The sequence below is a fragment of the Mytilus galloprovincialis genome, chromosome 14 (genome assembly GCF_965363235.1).
Source record: "Mytilus galloprovincialis chromosome 14, xbMytGall1.hap1.1, whole genome shotgun sequence".
In the NCBI taxonomy this organism is placed as follows: Eukaryota; Metazoa; Mollusca; class Bivalvia; order Mytilida; family Mytilidae; genus Mytilus; species Mytilus galloprovincialis.
This window is the reverse complement of record NC_134851.1, coordinates 40,120,306-40,140,086: the sequence shown is the minus strand read 5'-3', so window position 1 is coordinate 40,140,086 and position 19,781 is coordinate 40,120,306. Positions and strand designations below refer to the sequence as shown.

At 31.2% G+C, this 19,781-nt stretch overlaps 1 long non-coding RNA gene across 1 annotated transcript; it reads left to right on the top strand.

The window, feature by feature from the left end:
• Window positions 1-370: 370 nt before the first annotated feature.
• On the top strand, window positions 371-1,767 carry LOC143058812 (uncharacterized). Its single transcript, XR_012973240.1, has 3 exons — window positions 371-571; window positions 907-1,188; window positions 1,680-1,767. It is a non-coding gene; the product is annotated as an uncharacterized LOC143058812 (long non-coding RNA).
• The last annotated feature ends 18,014 nt before the right edge of the window (window positions 1,768-19,781 follow it).

Genomic DNA, 19,781 nt, shown 5'->3' with positions numbered 1-19,781 from the left:
GTATTTTTTTTTTTTTTTATTATTATTATTTTGGACATGAATTAGTTTTCTCATTTAAATTGTTAAAACATTTGTCATATGGGAGCTTTTATAGCTATGCGGTGTGCTTTTTTTTAATCATTGTTGAAGGTCGTTCGGTGATTTACATTTCTGTTTCATTTGGTCTCTTGTGGAGAGAAGTGTTTCATTGACAATCAAATGAATAACAAATGTATGAAAACAGGAAGTATAATAAAATACTTTTAATTGTTTAATTGTTGACTTCTACTTAACGCGCTTAATACTGAATGGTAAACGTTCAATTGCTTTTTATTTTTTCCGACCATTTATGAAAATGAATAATAACATGTGTTTCCTATATACAGAACAATATATTATTTTGTTGTACCTAGTCTTGGTGCAGGTTTAAATGAAGGGAATAGTCACATAAGCAAAAATGATCGTGTCGGCGTTATCATCATTTTCACCATCATTTTAGAAGCTGTAAACATCGACTGATCTCATATTATAAGGATGGAGCCATGTATACGGCTTTGCTATCGGGTTATCATTATAGTTTTGTATGAAACAGGTATTTATATTTATTTGCAATAGGTATTCTCTTCCTCTAATTTTCGTCGATTCTTTGACCATGAATTTTTAAAAGTTTATTATTACCTGAAGTGTCATCCTGGTTTTTTTTTACAAAGTGTGTCATCCTACTCTTTTTCTCACCTTCTTTTTTGTTTTACTTAAAACTCCTGTTCTGCCTATTGTTTTCAAATTTCGTCCTAGCCCCCTCTCCCTCAAATTCAAATGGTAGCTCCCTAATACCTTTTCCAATAATGATATGAGTACATGAGTTAACTTTTATTTATGTTTCTTCTAGTTCATTTGTAGTTTAATTTAATTTTCTTTAATTTAAAGCATGTGTGCATCTTAGTTCAACACACCGTGTTAGTATTATAAATGAAACTTCTTCCGTTATACACGGAGAAGAAGACACACCTCTACATCTGCAGTGTCCATTCAGTGTCATCAATACAGTTATGAAAAGGAATGGAAGATTCGTTAAAGAGGACAGGTTTGGTGCCCTGGTATATGCCTTTATTCCAAAAAAAGAAGACCACAACTCAACGTTTTCTTGTGAAACGTATACTGCTGCTGGTCGCAGAAGAACAAAGAATACTGCTACACTTGATATACGATGTAAGTTTACCTTAAAAGATTATTAGCAGTAGGCCTTATAAAGGAGTAAAAATGTCCGATACTTCTAGTTATAATTCAAATTAGAATTTATTAACCAATATTGCGATGAATTCTAGTTACTCCTTTAATCCCTCACATGAAATATATTGAAATTAATTTTATGTTTTTTCTTGTATACATATAAAAATTATAAGAAGAGATCCACACTAGTGAAGATTTGGTATAACTGCAATTGAGACAGATTTCCACCGGAGACCAAATAAGATACATGTAGAAGTTAACAAGTAATGGTCACTATACAGCCTTCAGCAAAGAGAAAAACTCATACCACATAGTAAGCTTTAAAAAGCCTTAAAATGACAAATTTAATGAATTTTGTTCAATAAAATTTGAATTACCAAAGCATGGACACAAATATCTTTTGAAATTACATGTTTTATATGAGGTAGATCGATTCGTCAATGCAAATCATAGGAAATATATGTTTGTAGATAAACCGTTTTTGTCTATGAATTATACACCAAACAGTGTTATTGAGGGACAATCCGTAAAAATATGCTGCAGCTCCGAGAGTCGACCGCCAACAATAGAAATGTGGTGGTTCATGGCAGGTAGAGTTCTGTCTATAAATGAATACACAGACGTCATATGTCATGAAATAACAAGTATCAGTCGTGAGGATAGCGGTAGTTACAAATGTTTTGCAGAAAACGAGGTTGGAACTGAAAATGATAAGGTTAAGTTAACAGTTTTATGTAAGTTTAAGAGTTTAGTCGACATTTTTAAATGTGTATTTTTTTGTTGTTTTTTGTTTTTCTGTAGTTTTTTTAATTTTTTTTTTTAATTTTAACAAAATACTTCTTATAAAGGAGGTGTGTTGGAGAAAAGTACAAGGAAAGACTGGTATTTTTCCGTATATCCACCTCCGGAAATGCAATATCTATGTGTCTTCAACTAGTGTGTTGCTGTGGTTAAACCGAGTTTTGGTCTGAATATCACAATGGAATGAAATATAGTTGTACCAGCTTTGTAATAAAAATGGTTACCTTGACAGGTTATATATGAGCCCGTTCGGGTTTGATCAGAATAGTTATAATATTAAAAATCATGATATCCCAGTACAAGATACACTTAGTTGTTATTCGGGTATTTGTTGTTGCAGTTGGTACTTGCTCAAGCTCCCTATCATTGCCCTGTATCAGCATCGACTGACAGATATATATATATTGGGATATACAAAACTGGCAGGAAATAAGAGCTCAGAATAATATAAATTTCGCAAATGTTTGTGCTATTTTCACGTTTCCTGACCGCTGTGAGAAAGATATTTCTCCTCACTAGTGAACAAACTGTTCTCAGCAAATGATTGGTTAACATTTAATTGTGACGTTAACTTTTCATGTTTTCTTCTGAATTTTCTTATTGTGACGTCATGAAAAAAGTCGACCATGCCTCATGATGTCACATCAAAAGTACACAAATTTCCTCAAATCTTTGCAAAGGAAGGATAAAAATCATTAGATAAACAGATTTCACCACTGTAACTCGTGTATTACGATATTTCTCCGATCTCGACAGTTAAATTTTACCTATTTAAAAAGCTCGGCAAGACATGCGCTTTAAATATTAAAATTTAACTGTCTCGAGTTGAGAAATATCGTATTACACTTGTTGCAGTTGTGGAATCTATATATGTATATGATATTACGGATTACAAATGTGTCTATTTTTGCGATTAAATACAACACAGAGATGTCCGAATTTATTACGGATTACAAATGGCTTGATTTTTGTGGTTGGATAACACCACAGCGATGTCATTATATAATCAGGAAACTACCGGGGTATATTCGACGTGTTTCAACCCAGTAGGAACCTTAACAACGCCATCATAAAGAACGGGATTATGTGACGTAATCTTCAGCTATACTGTAATCTTAAAGAACGTCAAAGGCTTACAAAAAGAAAACTATGATGTGCATCCTTCTTTAAAGTTTTTAATTCTAAATAAATGTTATACAAATTTTTGAAATAGGAACGAATTATTTTCACAACAAATAACAAAATTACCGATTTTGCAAAAAATACATAGGGCATAAAGTGCATGGTCCTGGATTAAAAAGGTACCTGATATGGAAAAAAGGCCGGGGTAATCCTTATTATATCGGTAATTTATAATTCAAGATTCAGAAAGGGTATATTGTGACATTCCGGCTAGGCTTTATACCTCCTTCGCCTTCGACTCTGGAAAAATAAACTCTAAGCCCGGAATGTGACATTAAATACCGTGTCTGAGACCTGCATAACTTATAACATACATACATTGTAGGTCTAAATAAATTAACTCAATATTGCCATACCGGTAACATAACGTCGCTGGGCTTCTAAAATGTTGTAAATTACAAAACAGGCTTTGAAAATTTTGGCAAAATGCATGCTTCCAAAATGTCGTATGTGAACTTGAACATTTTTGTAAATGGCAGTGAAATAAAAACTTTGACATTTCTGGATTATCCAAGAACTTAAATTATTTTCACAGAAATAAAGAAATGTACAATTAATTTTTTCCCAAGGCCATTCTACACCGATTTTCAAGTTTTCATACAACATTTTGGAAGCAAATTTTATAAACAACTGACATTGGCAATTTTGTAATATTTCTTATTTTACACATTTTGATTGGTCTAACTTTATGCTATTTTGTAATACCAAAGATTCAAAAAAGTCATATACGACATTTTAGAAGCCCAGCGACGATAAATATATTTTTTATTGCACAAAAACATACAAACATTCATGGTAAGTCGGGATTGGAAAACCCCTTCATCTAAACTTATACGATTTTGTATCTTATACTTAACTTACTTTAAGAAAAACCATCTATACACTGAGACAAGTATTGACTAATTCGAAATATCATATCTTTAAAGCACAAACCTAATTATTTACTTTAAACACCAATAAAGACAAACAAGCAAGTGTATTGTTTAAAAACATTGTACATAAAAACAAGTGTATGCTCCTCTTTTAATTAATACACGTTGATCGCAAGCTAATTAACTTTGGAGGTTGTTGTCAAAGTTTATCGGATTGTGACATTGATCAATAATCAACACAGAGCATGTGGACAACGATAAATAAAAGTTTATTTTCAGGGCCATCATATTATTTTTTTTCATTTTCCAATTTGCGTATCAAACTTGCCCGTTTTTATAAATGTTTAAATGATTTGTTGTATTTAATGTGTTCTTAAGAATCAGTCACCACTATTTTACATTCAAGTCCACTTTTGTTTACATTCTTTCATCTCGGTTTTCCCCTCGACTTTATGCTGTGCGTTGGCCTAAGTTCTAACGAGAAGTCTAGTACTTAAGTCACTGCTTACGGGAAAATATAGGCCAACTTTTGTACAGGACGACAATAATCTATTACAAGAACATGTAAGTTGTAGATTGTGATGAAATAAAGGATTTTGTTTTACAAACCAATCACGTACACCTAATTTATAGTTTGGAGGACGTGTTTTTTCAACAGACTGTCGGCATTCCAATGGGAACAAGTTGTGCCCCTCTACTTGCCAACTTGTTTCTTTATTATTTTGAGGCTGACTTCATGCAGGAACTTCTAAGGAAGAAAGATAAGAAGTTAGCGATATCCTTTAACTCTACTTTCCGCTATATAGATGATGTTCTTTCACTAAATAATTAAAAATTTGGTGACTATGTGGAACGCATCTATCCCACCGAACTGGAGATAAGGGATACTACAGATACAGTTAAGTCGGCCTCATATCTTCACTTACATCTTCTAGAAATTGACAATGAGGGTCGGTTGAAAACAAAACTTTACGACAAAAGAGATGATTTCAGCTTTCCAATTGTAAATTTTTCATTTCTAAGTAGCAACATTCCAGCAGCACCTGCATACGGGGTATACATGTATATCTCCCAATTGAAGCGATATTCCCGTGCTTGAATTTCCTATCATGATTTTCTTGATAGAGGTTTGCTGCTCACAAGGAAGCTATAAAACCAAGAGTTCTAAATGATGAAGTTGAAATCATCTCTTCGTAAATTTTACGGACGCCATCACGAGTTGGTTGACCGTTATGGAATAACCGTTTCACAAATGATATCGGATATGTTCCTTACGTCGTAACTACAATCCCCTTCCCTTTCATGAATGTGACCTACCGAATTAGACTATTTACCGGATTTGTTATCAAATAAGCAACACGACGGGTGCCACAAATGGATCTGCTTACCCTTCCGGAGCACCTGAGATCACCCCTAAGTTTTGGTGGTGTTCGTGTTGTTTATTCCTTAGTTTTCTATGTTGTGTCATTTGTACTAATGTTTTTCTGTTAGTCTTTTTCATTTTTAGCCATGGCGTTGTCAGTAACTTTCGATTTATGAGTTTGACTGTCCCTTTGGTATCTTTTGTCCCTCTTTTATAGTATTCAAGTACATAAAACATATATAATTTTTGAGTTTAGATCTAAGTTTCATATGACTTAAATATTATCTTCGCTCCAAGAAGAAAAATCGAAGAATTCACGTTTCAGCAAATATAAAAACAAATAGATTTGAAAGGTTTATCCTTGTCCACCTCGACGGGGATAAAATATTACCAATCTTCACCTAATAAAAAATATCCGAAAAAAATACACTAGGAAACCACATATTGAAATCCAGGATACGGATTTCTGATGTCATATATGAAAGCATATCTGTGAAAAAAATTATCCGTATATCAACTCGACACAATGTTCTATTAAAACAAAACGCTTTTGCTTAGAAATTCACCAAAACGTAATTGAATACTGGTTAATAGCCATTGGTTTCAATGTTTATTTACTTTTAATTAAATCTGGTTTTGACCTGTTTTTATTACTTCGTTCTTTTAGATCCTCCAAACATTCCTGATCAACACATAAATTTTAACGATACTGATGTATCACGAACCCTACAGTGTCTAGCATACGGGATACCTGCAACGTATTCGTATGGTCGATGGCAGCACCTATCGTTCTTTGGCGAACACATTAGATACTTATATTTTTCAACTGATGGTAAAATGACTCTACCGCCAATTTCAAATACGATGGAAAGGTATCAGGACAACGGTATATATTTATGTACTGCGTCAAATAGAGTTAGTGATAGTAGCGGAAATATCTTTCAGACCGGGAAGACCTTCGTTATGTCAAATGGTAAAATGTTTTTCAAAGATCTTCAATATGTCTTTATAGTGTGTTTATATTTATAGTTTTGACCAAAACGAATTGATCTGATAATCGTGTATAACACACAACGCAACAAAGTAAGTACAGTTTCCATATTAAACAGATATGACACTGTATAGAAACGACATTCATTTCTTAAATGAATTAGTAAGGGTGCTAGTTTAAAAATTCCCGAGCTATTTGGATATTAATAAATCAACCAAAAAAAATCAACAGAAGATATATAAATGCAAGATTTTCTGAGATTCATAATAATCAAATGTATTCGGAAATCTTGCGCCACCAAAAACCTTAAAACCAACAGTCAAAATTGTAATCTCGTTTTAAGACTTGGATCACATACGAAATCTGTAATGCAAGATTGATCTCTTGTGGTTTGTTTCATGACCATCGACAAATGTAACATATTTTCGAGAACTTTTCAACAACTCTCAATACCTACAGTTGAGAACGACCACCACAGGTAAAATGTGAGGGGTCTTCTCAAAAATTAAAAAAGGTGAGATCATTATTGATTTTATTGCTTTCATTGACAATGATGCAACTTTCCTACAGAGTCCAAATGACATGTTTTTTTTCTAATTTATTATAAAGAAAATGATGGACTTTTAGTCACTTTTCATCTTTTTAGACGTTGAACTTTTAGTTGTCCTGATGGAATTTGAAAATGAAAAGAACAAAGCAAGTTTTATTGTATTTGATATTTTATTAAAAAATGTTTTATGTCTGTTGACAAGGGCGCCACATGTGTCCACAATGTCTATTAGTTTTGACCTTGGGTGCCTCCATAATGTACTCAATACTTTGTATCTTTTCAATTCACCAATTTGGTGTTCCACTTAAATTCTGTATTATCACGCGTTTGAGTTTTCTGCTCTTTCTCTTCAAATGTTCTGGATTACGATTAACTTGAGGTGTTTGACATATAAATTTAATTCCGTACGCAGGTATGTACAAAAAATGCACTGCTTTAAAAATATAACTGACTTCTCCTTTCAATATAACAACATTTAAAAATGTTGTAACATTGAAAGAAGAAGTCAATTATATTTTTTTCAAAACTCATCAAGGAAAAACATCAACTCTAACAAGATATCTTGAAGCGCAGAAGTCCGTCGATAAAAAAATTAGATGTGCTATGTTCCTTCGACCTTAAAAATCATTATGTGATTATCCCTCAAAAATTGAATATGTACAGCAACTAAGATTATCCCTCAAAAATTTAATATGTACAGCAACTAAGGTGGAGATCGCTTAAAAAAACATATGTGATACGGACGGACGGATAGTCCAGAACTTATTATTTAAAAACATTTCATAAAACTTTTTACACCAACAAATTAATCGTTATTAGCATGCGACAAATATTTGGTGAAATACTCACATAATCATAAAATTGACGGGAAGCAGAATGATTGCAGTATTTTTTAATCAATTGAACATGAAATGTCGTGTAAATACATACAAATAAGAAGACTATACGACAGAGATATATATTTATTTATTTATTTGGTTGATATATATTCTGAAGCTATATAATCAAAACAGTATATAAGCGCCTGTCCAATATGTTACGCAGTGAAATTCATGATGTTTTTTTGTCTTTGAGACGACCCATCCATTTTACCTGTAAACTGTTAGTCGGTGTCGAGAGATGTTGGAAAGGTCTAATATGAATAAATACAATGGTTTAAACTTCATTGACACATATATAATACATGAAAATAACAGCTCACATTAAGGTGACAGCTAGGAAATACTCTTTTTTAATTTTCGTTGCAATTATCTAAAAAACAATTATTATATTACATTATTTTAAAGGACCGCCCGTGTTATTGGAGAAAAATGAACATGTACAGTATGTTAATCGAGCGAAAATATTAAATCTGAAATTCAGTGTCTACAGTTCATCTGATTTAGAATGTTTTAACGTTGATAACAATAAAACAGAAATAAAAACCTCAGCACAGATGACATCTGTGAATAGAACTAGGATTTTTCATGGTGTTGAAATATCTGTTAGCTCAATTAAAGTTGTTTCGAGCTTCAACATATTTAATGAAAGTGACCAGCAGGTCTATACAATAACCCTGTGTAATGCTTACGGCAATAGCAGTTTCGTTATAGAGTTAACACCAACGGTAATTGATGTAGGTAAGATTTTATTTTACACGATTATTTTCTTTTCAAAACAAAATAAACAAAAAGCTGTAAAATAATTCTGAGTTCCGATTTAATGAAAAAAAAAAATATGAAAAAAAGATAATGTGTTATATGATTGACAAGGAGACAACAATTCACAACAAAAAAATATAGGTCAATAATGTTATCCACTGCTGGTCTTAATTTAGAGTTTACACACAATTTGATGATTTACAATGCAGGTGGTTGTCAATAATTCTGTTTCATATTAAAGCTGATATCAAACTGAAATCAAACAAAACTTCATGGAACTCTTTGTTATAAAAGGTATACATGACAAACTGTTTACATCTGTTTTGTGGCGTTGGTCCAGTCGTATGAAAGTAAGTTCGTGGTTCTGTTGTGCTGTCTTTATGTCCTGCTATTCTATGTTGTTTTACGTGTTCGTTTTTATTGTGTGGTTAACATGTCAAAATGAACTATTGCATTGTTTATTTGTGTATTTATCTGTCCTGAATGTTTATGAATTTATTTGAACTGTATTACTGTCATGTAATTGTGTCATATTAGTGTTATATTTTACATTGCCATAAAATTGCGAGGTTTGGCTAGCAACAAAATCAGGTTCAACCCTCCATTTTTTCTTAAAATGTCCAATACCAAGTCAGGAAAATGGTAGTTCATTTCTGTGTGTGTTGCTTTGTCGTTTGTTTTTTTGTTCACTTCAGTGTTTAGGTTTTTTCGCTGAATTTATTTTATATTTGAAGTGTTTCCTTCAGTTTAATTTTATAACCCCGATTTGTTTTCTCTCAATCGATTTATGACAGTGGTATACAACTTTTGCCTTTATCTATGGCCTTTAAAATGTATAACAATACAGTCAATGATGCTTTATACCTAGACGATACATAGTCTGTTTAAATACAACTGTCACGTAAGGATAGTAGTAATGGTGAAACATGGATACATTTATCAGTTTTTCAAAAGCTAAATCATCATCGCGTCATCTCTAAAATGGCTTCCACGATTGCAATAAACTTAGCGGCGTATGGAGAGGTAATTTTGAAAAAGTAATATTCTGGTTGCAGAAAAATTGTTTTACCGAATGATTTACAATGATTTATGTAATGTTTGACAAGAGCTACGTATGCATCAGATGGGAATCAACCTTATGCATATGCATATCAATATATCTATTAACCTTTTTCGGGTTGAAAAAACTTACAGAAAGTCTGTTACGGTTTGAAGTATTGAACTATTATAATAAAATCTACCAAGCAAACCAAAAAATCATTTTTTTATCGTGTTTGAATGTCCAAACCAACCCCACATTTTTTGGCAATATTTTTTTATGTTTTATTCATTACCTTCAACAGCAACATTATTTTTTAATTGAAATATAGTAATTCAAACAACATGCCCACTTCATCAGTATTACAAAATGTATATCATTAGTGAAACTGGTATCGTTCTTTCTAATGAATATGCAACGAACAATATCCTTTACGAAATAAAAAAACATAGTATCTCAAGCTGTCACAACATTTTAGATGAAATGAAGTCAAAACGTACTAAGATTGCTGTAATTGTCATCTCGGTTATACTGGTGTTGTGTGTGGTCATTTCAGGGATAACAAGTAAGTATTATTTTGTTCACACTCTTTATATTCTAAAACGAATGAGCTTGCTGATATCTGTAAAAAAACATTATCTGAGTAGGATTTTTTACCCTATGAGTGAGATTCTATGACATCCTTTAAATGATGCTGTCGACTACTGTAGTTGAACAATGTGTTTGGGGTTTGTTACACTGATTCCTGACAGTATCAAAATTTTCCTTGCTTTTACAAAATCTCATAAAAGTCATAACACAAAATCCAAAATCTAGGTCTAATTTTGTTTTGCATATCTACATAACCGATTATTCGTTAAACAGGTCGAAAACTCTAGATTTCCTGACGTCATAATATATCTGCATAGTAATTTCCATAACTCAAGGTCAATATGGCCTTGAAAAACTGACCACTCAATTCAATGAACTACAATGTATTGTGGATTACAACGAGTTTCTTACCACTTGAAAACACGTGGAATTAGTGGGAAAACTGTCGACTAATAAAGTGTAAGGGACTCTCATTATACATGTTTTTGTTCTGCAATTATTTTTAACGTAAAATATATAACATAACCTTCAATTTGCATGCTCAGATTAAAAAAGCAGCTTTTACTGGCTACACAATTTGACTTTCTGTTTCGCCTTTTAAATTTAGTTTAACAGGTTTTTTTTCATTGTTATGCATTTTATCTGTGCATTAATTTCACGGCGTGAACAATACAATTTGATATGAAGTGACTAATGCCCAGTATGACAAATTTTTGAGCTTATTTAAACCTGTATATCGACATTTCAAAAACATTTGTACTTCGAAAAACACGAAGAACTAGCACAGAAACACTACTATCTGAACTGGATGTATATACTTTTTATTAAGACTTGAACTATTGGACACCATGATATTCGGTATGCTACAAAAAAAGTCTTATAAAAGGGGGACGACAAATAGCTCAACACATTTCGTATAGTTTTGACCAACGATAAAGTCCGTCTGTTGTTGATTTTATCCCAAAATATATTTTAGAGGAATTTTATCGATCGGCTGCTGTCTATTGACTTATGTGCAGTATTTTCAATCATATAAATCCTCTGGATCATAGTGGGTGTTATATTGCCCAATACGGTTTTCTTAAACTTGCTTTGTATATAAAAACAAAAAGATGAGGTATGAGTGCCAAATGCGATATCCATCCAGGACACCACCTTTTTAAGTAAGCAATCATTGATTCAACGCTGACAAGTAAACTATAAATAAAAGTAATGTAATAGGTTTAGATCCAACGCCACAATTTTCGCAAAATATGTCAAAGTTCACGCCCTTGTCGCACATACAAATGGATAACATCATAAATGATTATATTAAGGTTGGCAAATGTCCGAGTCTGTTAAAAATAAAATAATAAATCATTATCTCCATTTGATAAAAAGGAACTTTGAAAATACTAAAGCTAAATGAAAGTACTACTGATTGCCTTATAACCGTCAGAACAATGAAAACAGTTTGGAAGAGAAAAAAAAGTAAAAAAATACTGAAATATGTCAAAAGTCAATACTTATAGATTTTGTTAACATTGTCAGATAAGAATAAAAAACAAAATTAATGTCTTTTGCAGTTCAGATGGAATATGATTGATGATATAAGCTTTATGCATGTTTGTACACGAAAGATGTTTGTATACAAAATTAGGAGATGTGATATGATTGCCAGTGGGACAACTATCCAACTAAAGTTCAAATGAAGGGGACTTAAGTAATGATAGGCAACCGTAATGATTTCAACAATGAGAAGAACCCATAGCGTATAATCGGCTATAAATCCCCGGATTATATGTTTTATACGTTATTGATTCTTCATGACAAAGGAGTCGGTTCAGTAAGACCCCTTTTTGACCCCAAAGTATAGCAGTTTTACAAAATTGTGAAAATTAGTTAAATTGTAGATGGTTTCCGTCTTAAATGAAAGTGGCCGCATTCGTGTTCATTCATAACATTGAAATGTAAGTTGTATTTGATGATATTACATAACATATATAAAGGTTGAGGATGAACACGGATGCGGCCACTTTCAATTTTGACAAAACCATCTGAAAAGTGACGTTTTTTGGCATATTTGATAGATTTTTCATATTTAAGCTTTATTCGGAGCCTTTTTAATGACTAAATCAGTAAAAATCTTTTACATACACTAATTGAATGAATTAAAAAAGACACTTAAGTGTTTAAAAAATATCCAAAATCTTTCATCAGATGAACTTAAAATTTGAGGCCAAAATCGGCCCTTACCGGACCAACTCCTTAAAAAATAATACTTTTCCTCGATTTATTACTTTTTAATCATAAAAGAAGGTACGATATCATTATTTTTTTAAACTGTGAAATTTTAATGACCCCAACAGATATTTGACACACTCTATAAAGTCTTCACCTTTTCTAAGAACACAAAAATTAAGGATCCCTCATTTTTTAACTATCTATACGAAAGCTGCTGTCCTCGTGTATATTATCACCGACTGTTATAACCGGCTAGCTTTACACTAGTTAGTTTTTCTTATGGATAATTGTGTTCTTCACTGTTGTTTCTTTGCTGTGTTGTGCACGAATACCGAAGATCTCCGTGTCATCATCAATCATATTAATGGCTATATATCGGCTAATTAAAACACTCGATTTTTTGCATAGAAACAACTCTTCGTTAATCTGAGCATAGACAAATTACTTTATAACGCGAACTATAAATGTATATACAAAAAGTAAAAACTGAGCTAAATTTTGAATCCCGAAATGCATGAAAAAATGTGTTGCATTTCAGTAAATAACACTTGTTTACTTGTTTAAATATGTAGTAGTAAATCATGCATTGTTACTCATTTATTGGATTGGTCAAAAGCCCAGGTAAACATATATTGCGTCACATGTAAAAAAAATAACTAAATGTAATTCATGCATATCCATATAAGGTAGTGTTCCCGACCTGTTAAAATATGAGGAATTATCTGCTTAATACTTGTGATCAGTTTGGGTCGTTTTGATTTTGCACATAATGTTCCAGGTTTTTTTTTACCTTATTTGCATTTGTTGTGTTTGTCTGAATACCACAAAATTAATTTAGCCTTGCTGCATACAGACAAAATATTATTTCTGTAATTCCTATACTTGGTTCATACAAATCGCAATAGAACCTGTAATCGTAACTAAATAATGTTATTCAGTAGTATTATCAAACTTTATGACATTTTGTCGATGATTAAGAATTATTTCTATGAGTGTTTTGATATATTCTTTTTCATTATAGTTTTTCTGACTAGAAAAAGAAACACGAGTCGCAATGCTAGCAGGTATGCTAAATATTTTCCTTTGTTTATCTTGCATTTAAACTTCCGAAATGCAATTCGAAAATACTTTTACACTTTGTATATTTAAATCAATAAAACCAAGATTTGAACTGCAAGTCCATACAACTACTCATTGTCAGAACCTAAGAAGTAATACATAAATACAAGTGAAAAATAAAAACCATTTCAATATTTGTTCAGTGTGAATACAAAAATACGTGACATCAAGTTTCCTTTTTTTTCAGCGCATCTGAAGGGATAACAGAGTTTGCAGAGGGTAACATATTGATATTGCTTAAACATTCAGCATGTGATAGGAAAACAATAAATATATAAATTCATAGTGTTGATTTGATGTTCATCAACATTCTTATAATATAGTAAAATGATTAAGCATAGTTCAGCGCACATGAACTTATTATTTGAGTAAATCAAGCTATGTACATCAGACCAAAACTATAAACCTAAGAATAGCATATATAGTATATTTTCTGATATCAAAATTAATAGAAATTATATATAACATTTACAGAATATAGTTGCAGGCCTTTCAAAATAACGACTTAAATGTAGTACTGACACATTCGCTTCATTATCGATGCTCAAATTTGGAACCAAAAGACCGTGATGATCGACGATGGTATTAAAAAAGATATTTTGTAGACTACTTTGCCCAAATATATTCCTTTTCTATGTCTGGTAATAATACTCGTGGTATGATTTGAATTTTATTACTGCAGTATTTATAAAACATAAATGTTAGACTGAACAAGAGTCGACAAGTAATATACTATATAGTTTAAAAAATCATACTAAAATACTTTACGTGTTTTTTTTTTAATTTGTACATTAGAACGGTAGCTACTGGATGTCTAATTATAGTTCATATCATTGTAGGCTTTCCTATACCTCCAGAAAAATCTATGCGGAATGTAAAAAGAGGTGGGGATACAAGTTACTCTCATGTTTGGTGTTAATTGAGGACCTTGAATATAACATCGCGACATGATCATGTTCGTTCCACAGATAGAGATATTACCCGTACCAAAAATTTTACTGTCATTAATGAGACTTGGAGAAGGTGACAGGTCAATGAAATGTATTCTCATCTTTGAAACCCTTCTGGTCGACTCACAGCTTGGTGTATTGTACAACCACTTTATTGTATTGTATATTAACCTAAATGAAATGTCTTAATTTTGTTTTGATCGTTTTGTCTTATGAAAATGTGCTCATGTGTATTTGATGTTTTAGAAAAAAAACCAGATTTGGTTAGGTATGCCAATTCCGATATGTTTTTTTTTTATGTTAATTACATCATAGTGACATCTCATTTGATATATCTGGGCAAATGTGTTTCAAGGACAGGTAATTTTGAAATGATTAAAAAATGTGTCTATTTATTTTCTTTTTATTTCAAGGGCCATATCACATGTATGATGCCTAATATACAACCTCGTTCTTTGAAATTTTCTATCTTTAGAATTCATTACTATAAGAAAAGAAGCACAGTATTGCTGTGATAATCTCCGTTTTAATTTAAGGAAAACGCTAACATACATGTTTAAACATTTGAACGGACTTAAGTTTTTTGTGTTTTTTGTGTTGTTCTTTGTGTACAATTGTTTGTTTGGCCGTCTGTTTTTATTTTTTAGACATGGCATTTCGCTTATCTTTCGCGTATTTAAGAGTACGCCTTGTGTGTATTTTGAACAACCTTCATATAGAATACTCGGGACGAAAGAAGCATTAAAACATTTTATCAGAACAGAACTGTAAATTAGAACAACCTTGCTATATGGTCTGAAGTTTTAAAGTGATAGTACCATGCCGAATTTAGTAATCACCAAACATAATCGAGACCAAAGCATTACCGGGAATTCAATTACATTTATCATGTATATACATTGTTTGGTAGATCAAATCTAAATACACATCAACATAACAACCAGCAGCAAAACATAACATATTTTATTCCAAGATCATTAGTGCGTGGAGTCGCTATTATTCACTTTCAAATCAACAAGCGAAAGAGAACACATGTGTTCATAAATAGATCGATGTATCGCCTAAAATATTAATCAGAAAAATGTTGCGTGAAGAGTACCAAGCTTCCTTTATCATTTTCCTTTTTTCAAATGATTCTAAACTTATTTATTTCGCGAGGAAAATATATGTTTTATTCATTAATTGTACACAATTCTAACCGGCACTGTGTGGGACAGAATATTCGTGTTTACTTTGTCTTGATCAATTTCACTCATGTGTAGTCCTTATCACTCCAGTATAATAATTGCTGACAATTCTCACAAAAGTGTTATAGTTGTCCCTTCAAACAATATATACTAATATACACACATATCTCACTGTATTTTTCACTCTTTCTTTTTTAATTTGTTAATATACTCTGCTGTTGTATTGGCGTGAAAATATATACCGTTTATTGTAAGTCATCAGTTTTACCAACGAACTATACAAACCATATATACTCAATATCATCTTTTATCTAAGTCACCATATATAGACATATTTGTATAAACAATGATCGTAATTGTTTTCTGTTTCTCTGTAATTGATATGAACCTTTCTATCACGTACTTTATTCTTGATATTTATTACAACACATTAGTATTCTTATTTTGTTATCCATGATTATTCTTTTGTTCATAGGTGTCTCCGAATAATAATTATGCAAAGTGTGTTATCGCGCATGATACCTATATAATAATATGTTTAACCAGTATCTTGATCTTAATACGTTATTAAATTAAATATGGAAATATTATTTGTAAAAATTTAAGTATTCCTGTTTATACATAATTCTGATATCACAACTAAAATTAGTAAAATTTACACATATGTATCAGCCAATTGATAAAAATTTACACATATATATCAACCAATTGATATCCTTGTCATTGATTGAAGGAGAGAGAAGAATAAGATTGTAAGAAAATACCAACTGGACAATAAAAACATACGAAGGCCAACAATATATTACATGTGTTACTGAAAAAATAGTGTATGTAGATAGCCAACATCATTTTATTTCACAAACATGTTTTATCTGGTTACTACTTAGGAATTAACAGCAATTGTTTAAGTTAGATAGGGTTAGAGGACACGCATGCATCATTTTTTGTTTACCTAAATAAGAGACAAACATCCAATGTCAAGGTAAAAGAAGCGATAGATTGAAAAATAGCAGTTTCCAAAATTTTACACAGATTTAACTGTATACTAGTAATCTTGTCCATAGTTTAAATAACACAACCCAATTTGATATGACTACCGAACAAACGTTTTTAATTGTTGAAACTGAATGGTATTGTAATTTATCATCAAATTATGTTTAGTTTTTCAATGCACATTATAAGATATAATACCAAATGTAAAAATATGAATTTTGAACCTTATCAAATGCTCACCTGACCAAAACTATCAACATAGGCTATTAACATTAATTGGTTTCTGTCGTTCTTCGTCTTTTGTAGAATTTTATTAAAATCTTCACCTCTAAAATAAAACTGCAATCCTATCATGAGTCGGCATCCCTAAATAATGATCTCAACTCATATTTTTCATTTTGGTGTAAACTATTTTGCCCTGAAACGTTTCGTTTTAAGTTTTGTTGGAAATGATACATTGTGATAAAAGAGAAATTGTAGAGAGAAATTACAGAAAAATGATCAAAGTAACTATAAGAGCTACACATAAATCAAAATGGTCTCATTTGTCTGTCTGCTACGTAAAAGACGTTTTGCCCTAAAACTGTGATGCTTTACAAAGTTCAGCGTGTTGTTCATTTCTTGAAACAGTCGAAGATTGACTGAATATTGTAGGAAAAATGTCAAATATTAAAAATCTACAAATAAGTCACATTTTCTACCAACAATAAGTTTCTCCTTAACTGCAAGCTTCACACTTTGCTTTTTCATATTTTGACAATTATATCTAAAATTGTTAGAAATAGATTAAGGATGTTTGCTCCTCTAATTTTTGAATTTTTGCCAGATTTTCGGAATCCTCTGGTTTTATCCATGTATTAACATTTAAAAAAAATGCCCACTAACCCCTACTTTTCTCTTTATATTTTTATAACATATAGTTTAAACAGCCATATTTCAAAATCTTATGAAATCCTTGTTATTTTTTCATAGTTTTTTAAACAAAAAGGTGCCAATGTTAAATGTAAGAAAAATCTAGAGAGAATTATTTTCCGGCAAATTTTCAATAGCTTATATCTCGAAAACAAGCACACGGACCCTCCATTTTTTTCTGCTTTTTTATTGTCTTTATTTATATACTTTCAATTTATAACTGTCTTTTAAAAAGCTTGTTATTTTTAAACAGAGTAGCGAACATCCTTAAACCGAATCCAGCAAAAGCAAAGAATTATAACAAATGTTCCACCGAAAATAAGAAAAAAAAAGGTTTGATTCAATTTCATGCAAAAATGCAATTAAACATTACAGGTTCAGGAACCCGTCAGTTATTTTTTTGAGACTGGTTTGTATTCGATTGAGTTAACATATTAATCAATGAATCACATTTCTATGTTTCCGTATGTCTAGTTTGCAAGGAAGGAACAATTATCAAACAATTGAAATTTAAAGTAAAAACTAAATTTGAATATTAAATCGTACTCTCAGGCGACTGGTAATTCATTAAAGTTCTGAACTATGTAATGCGGCACCATACCCAACAATACAACTTACAAGTGAATCAAATAGTTTTTATAGACGTCATATGAAATGCCACCCATAGCTTTACACTTAGATATAACCAGACCAAAAGCTCTGTTTGCTGACCTAGCAACTGCTTTTGCAGAAATACATAGATTTCATTTATGTTAAAATAAAGATACAATTTCATTTTATTCTTCTTCTTCATTATGAAAAGGTTTGTAGACTTTAAATTCTGTGTCTAAAATAATTCTTTGCTTGTTTATTATTACCATTTTGAATTTCCCCTTTATTGTGTTAATAGTAGTGCAGATTGACTTGTAAACACATGCTGCATTTAAATCAATTATACTTCCATCTTTAAAGGCTGAAATAGCAGAATGCAATTTTGATCTGCGTCTAAATACGTAAACAACATTTAATGTTATGCACCTTGAATTTTATAGACACCCAATTAAGTTTCCTGTACGATAAATTGTATCGTAAAAAAACCCACAAAATAATCATTTTGCCTATTGTTCATATAAATATAAGGAGAAGAGGGTCAAAGGTCAAAGAGATATCAACATAGCGACACGAAACAACATCAATAATCAAAATCCAGCAAAGGCGAAACATTTGGATATTTCAGTTACTTTAAAATATAAAATTAATGATGTCCTAAACTTAAATGCTTTTTTTATCTCAATATTTGTTTTCAATGCTGTAACGTTTATAAATCTAACTCCTCTTAGTTTTAATAATCTGTTTTGCTGTAATCAAACGTGCTGTCCTTATATGACCAGGAATAGCAAATTAAAGAAAACAGGAAGCATTACAAACAGTCAGTCATGATGATTCATCCCAATCACATTGTTCTACTTCACGCACTCAATACTTAATGATTTGAATTCAATTGACTTGTCTTTCCGGCCAATAATGAAAAAAATAGATTAATAACAATTGTTTCCTTAATACAGACCATCATAAATTTTAGTTTTGGTTATTATTGGTTCAATCAGTCAAGAGTATTAAAAAAACATAATCATTGGCTTCGGAGTAATATTCATTATCATAATAATTTTAGAAGTTGTAACTTTTATATTCAAAGGATGAAGAAAATTGACAATTTTATACGACATAGCTGGCAGGTTCTGATATTAATTTTGTATAACACAGGTATTTATTTTACATATACAACATTTTTCTCTTTCTCTGATTTTCATCGGTTCTTTGGCTATATCGATGGTCTAAATTGTGTTTACAGAATAGACAATACAGAATAAAATGAATATAAGAATTGAGGGCAACATAATTTAGAAAAAGGGAAACAAAATATCAGGGTAATAAAAAACAAAGGATATAAAATGATGGCTTAATTATAAATAAAAAAGGCACAAAGGTTGAGATACCCTTGTTCCATCCACTCCAGACCCCAAGAATTGGCAAATACGCAGAAGTTACATTGTAAAACATGCAATTTCTTGATATATAACAACTGAACTCAGTCAAAATCTAATCGGAAAGTCCATAATCACATGGCAAAATCAAATGACAAAAACACATAAAAAACGAATGGACAAGAACTGTCATAT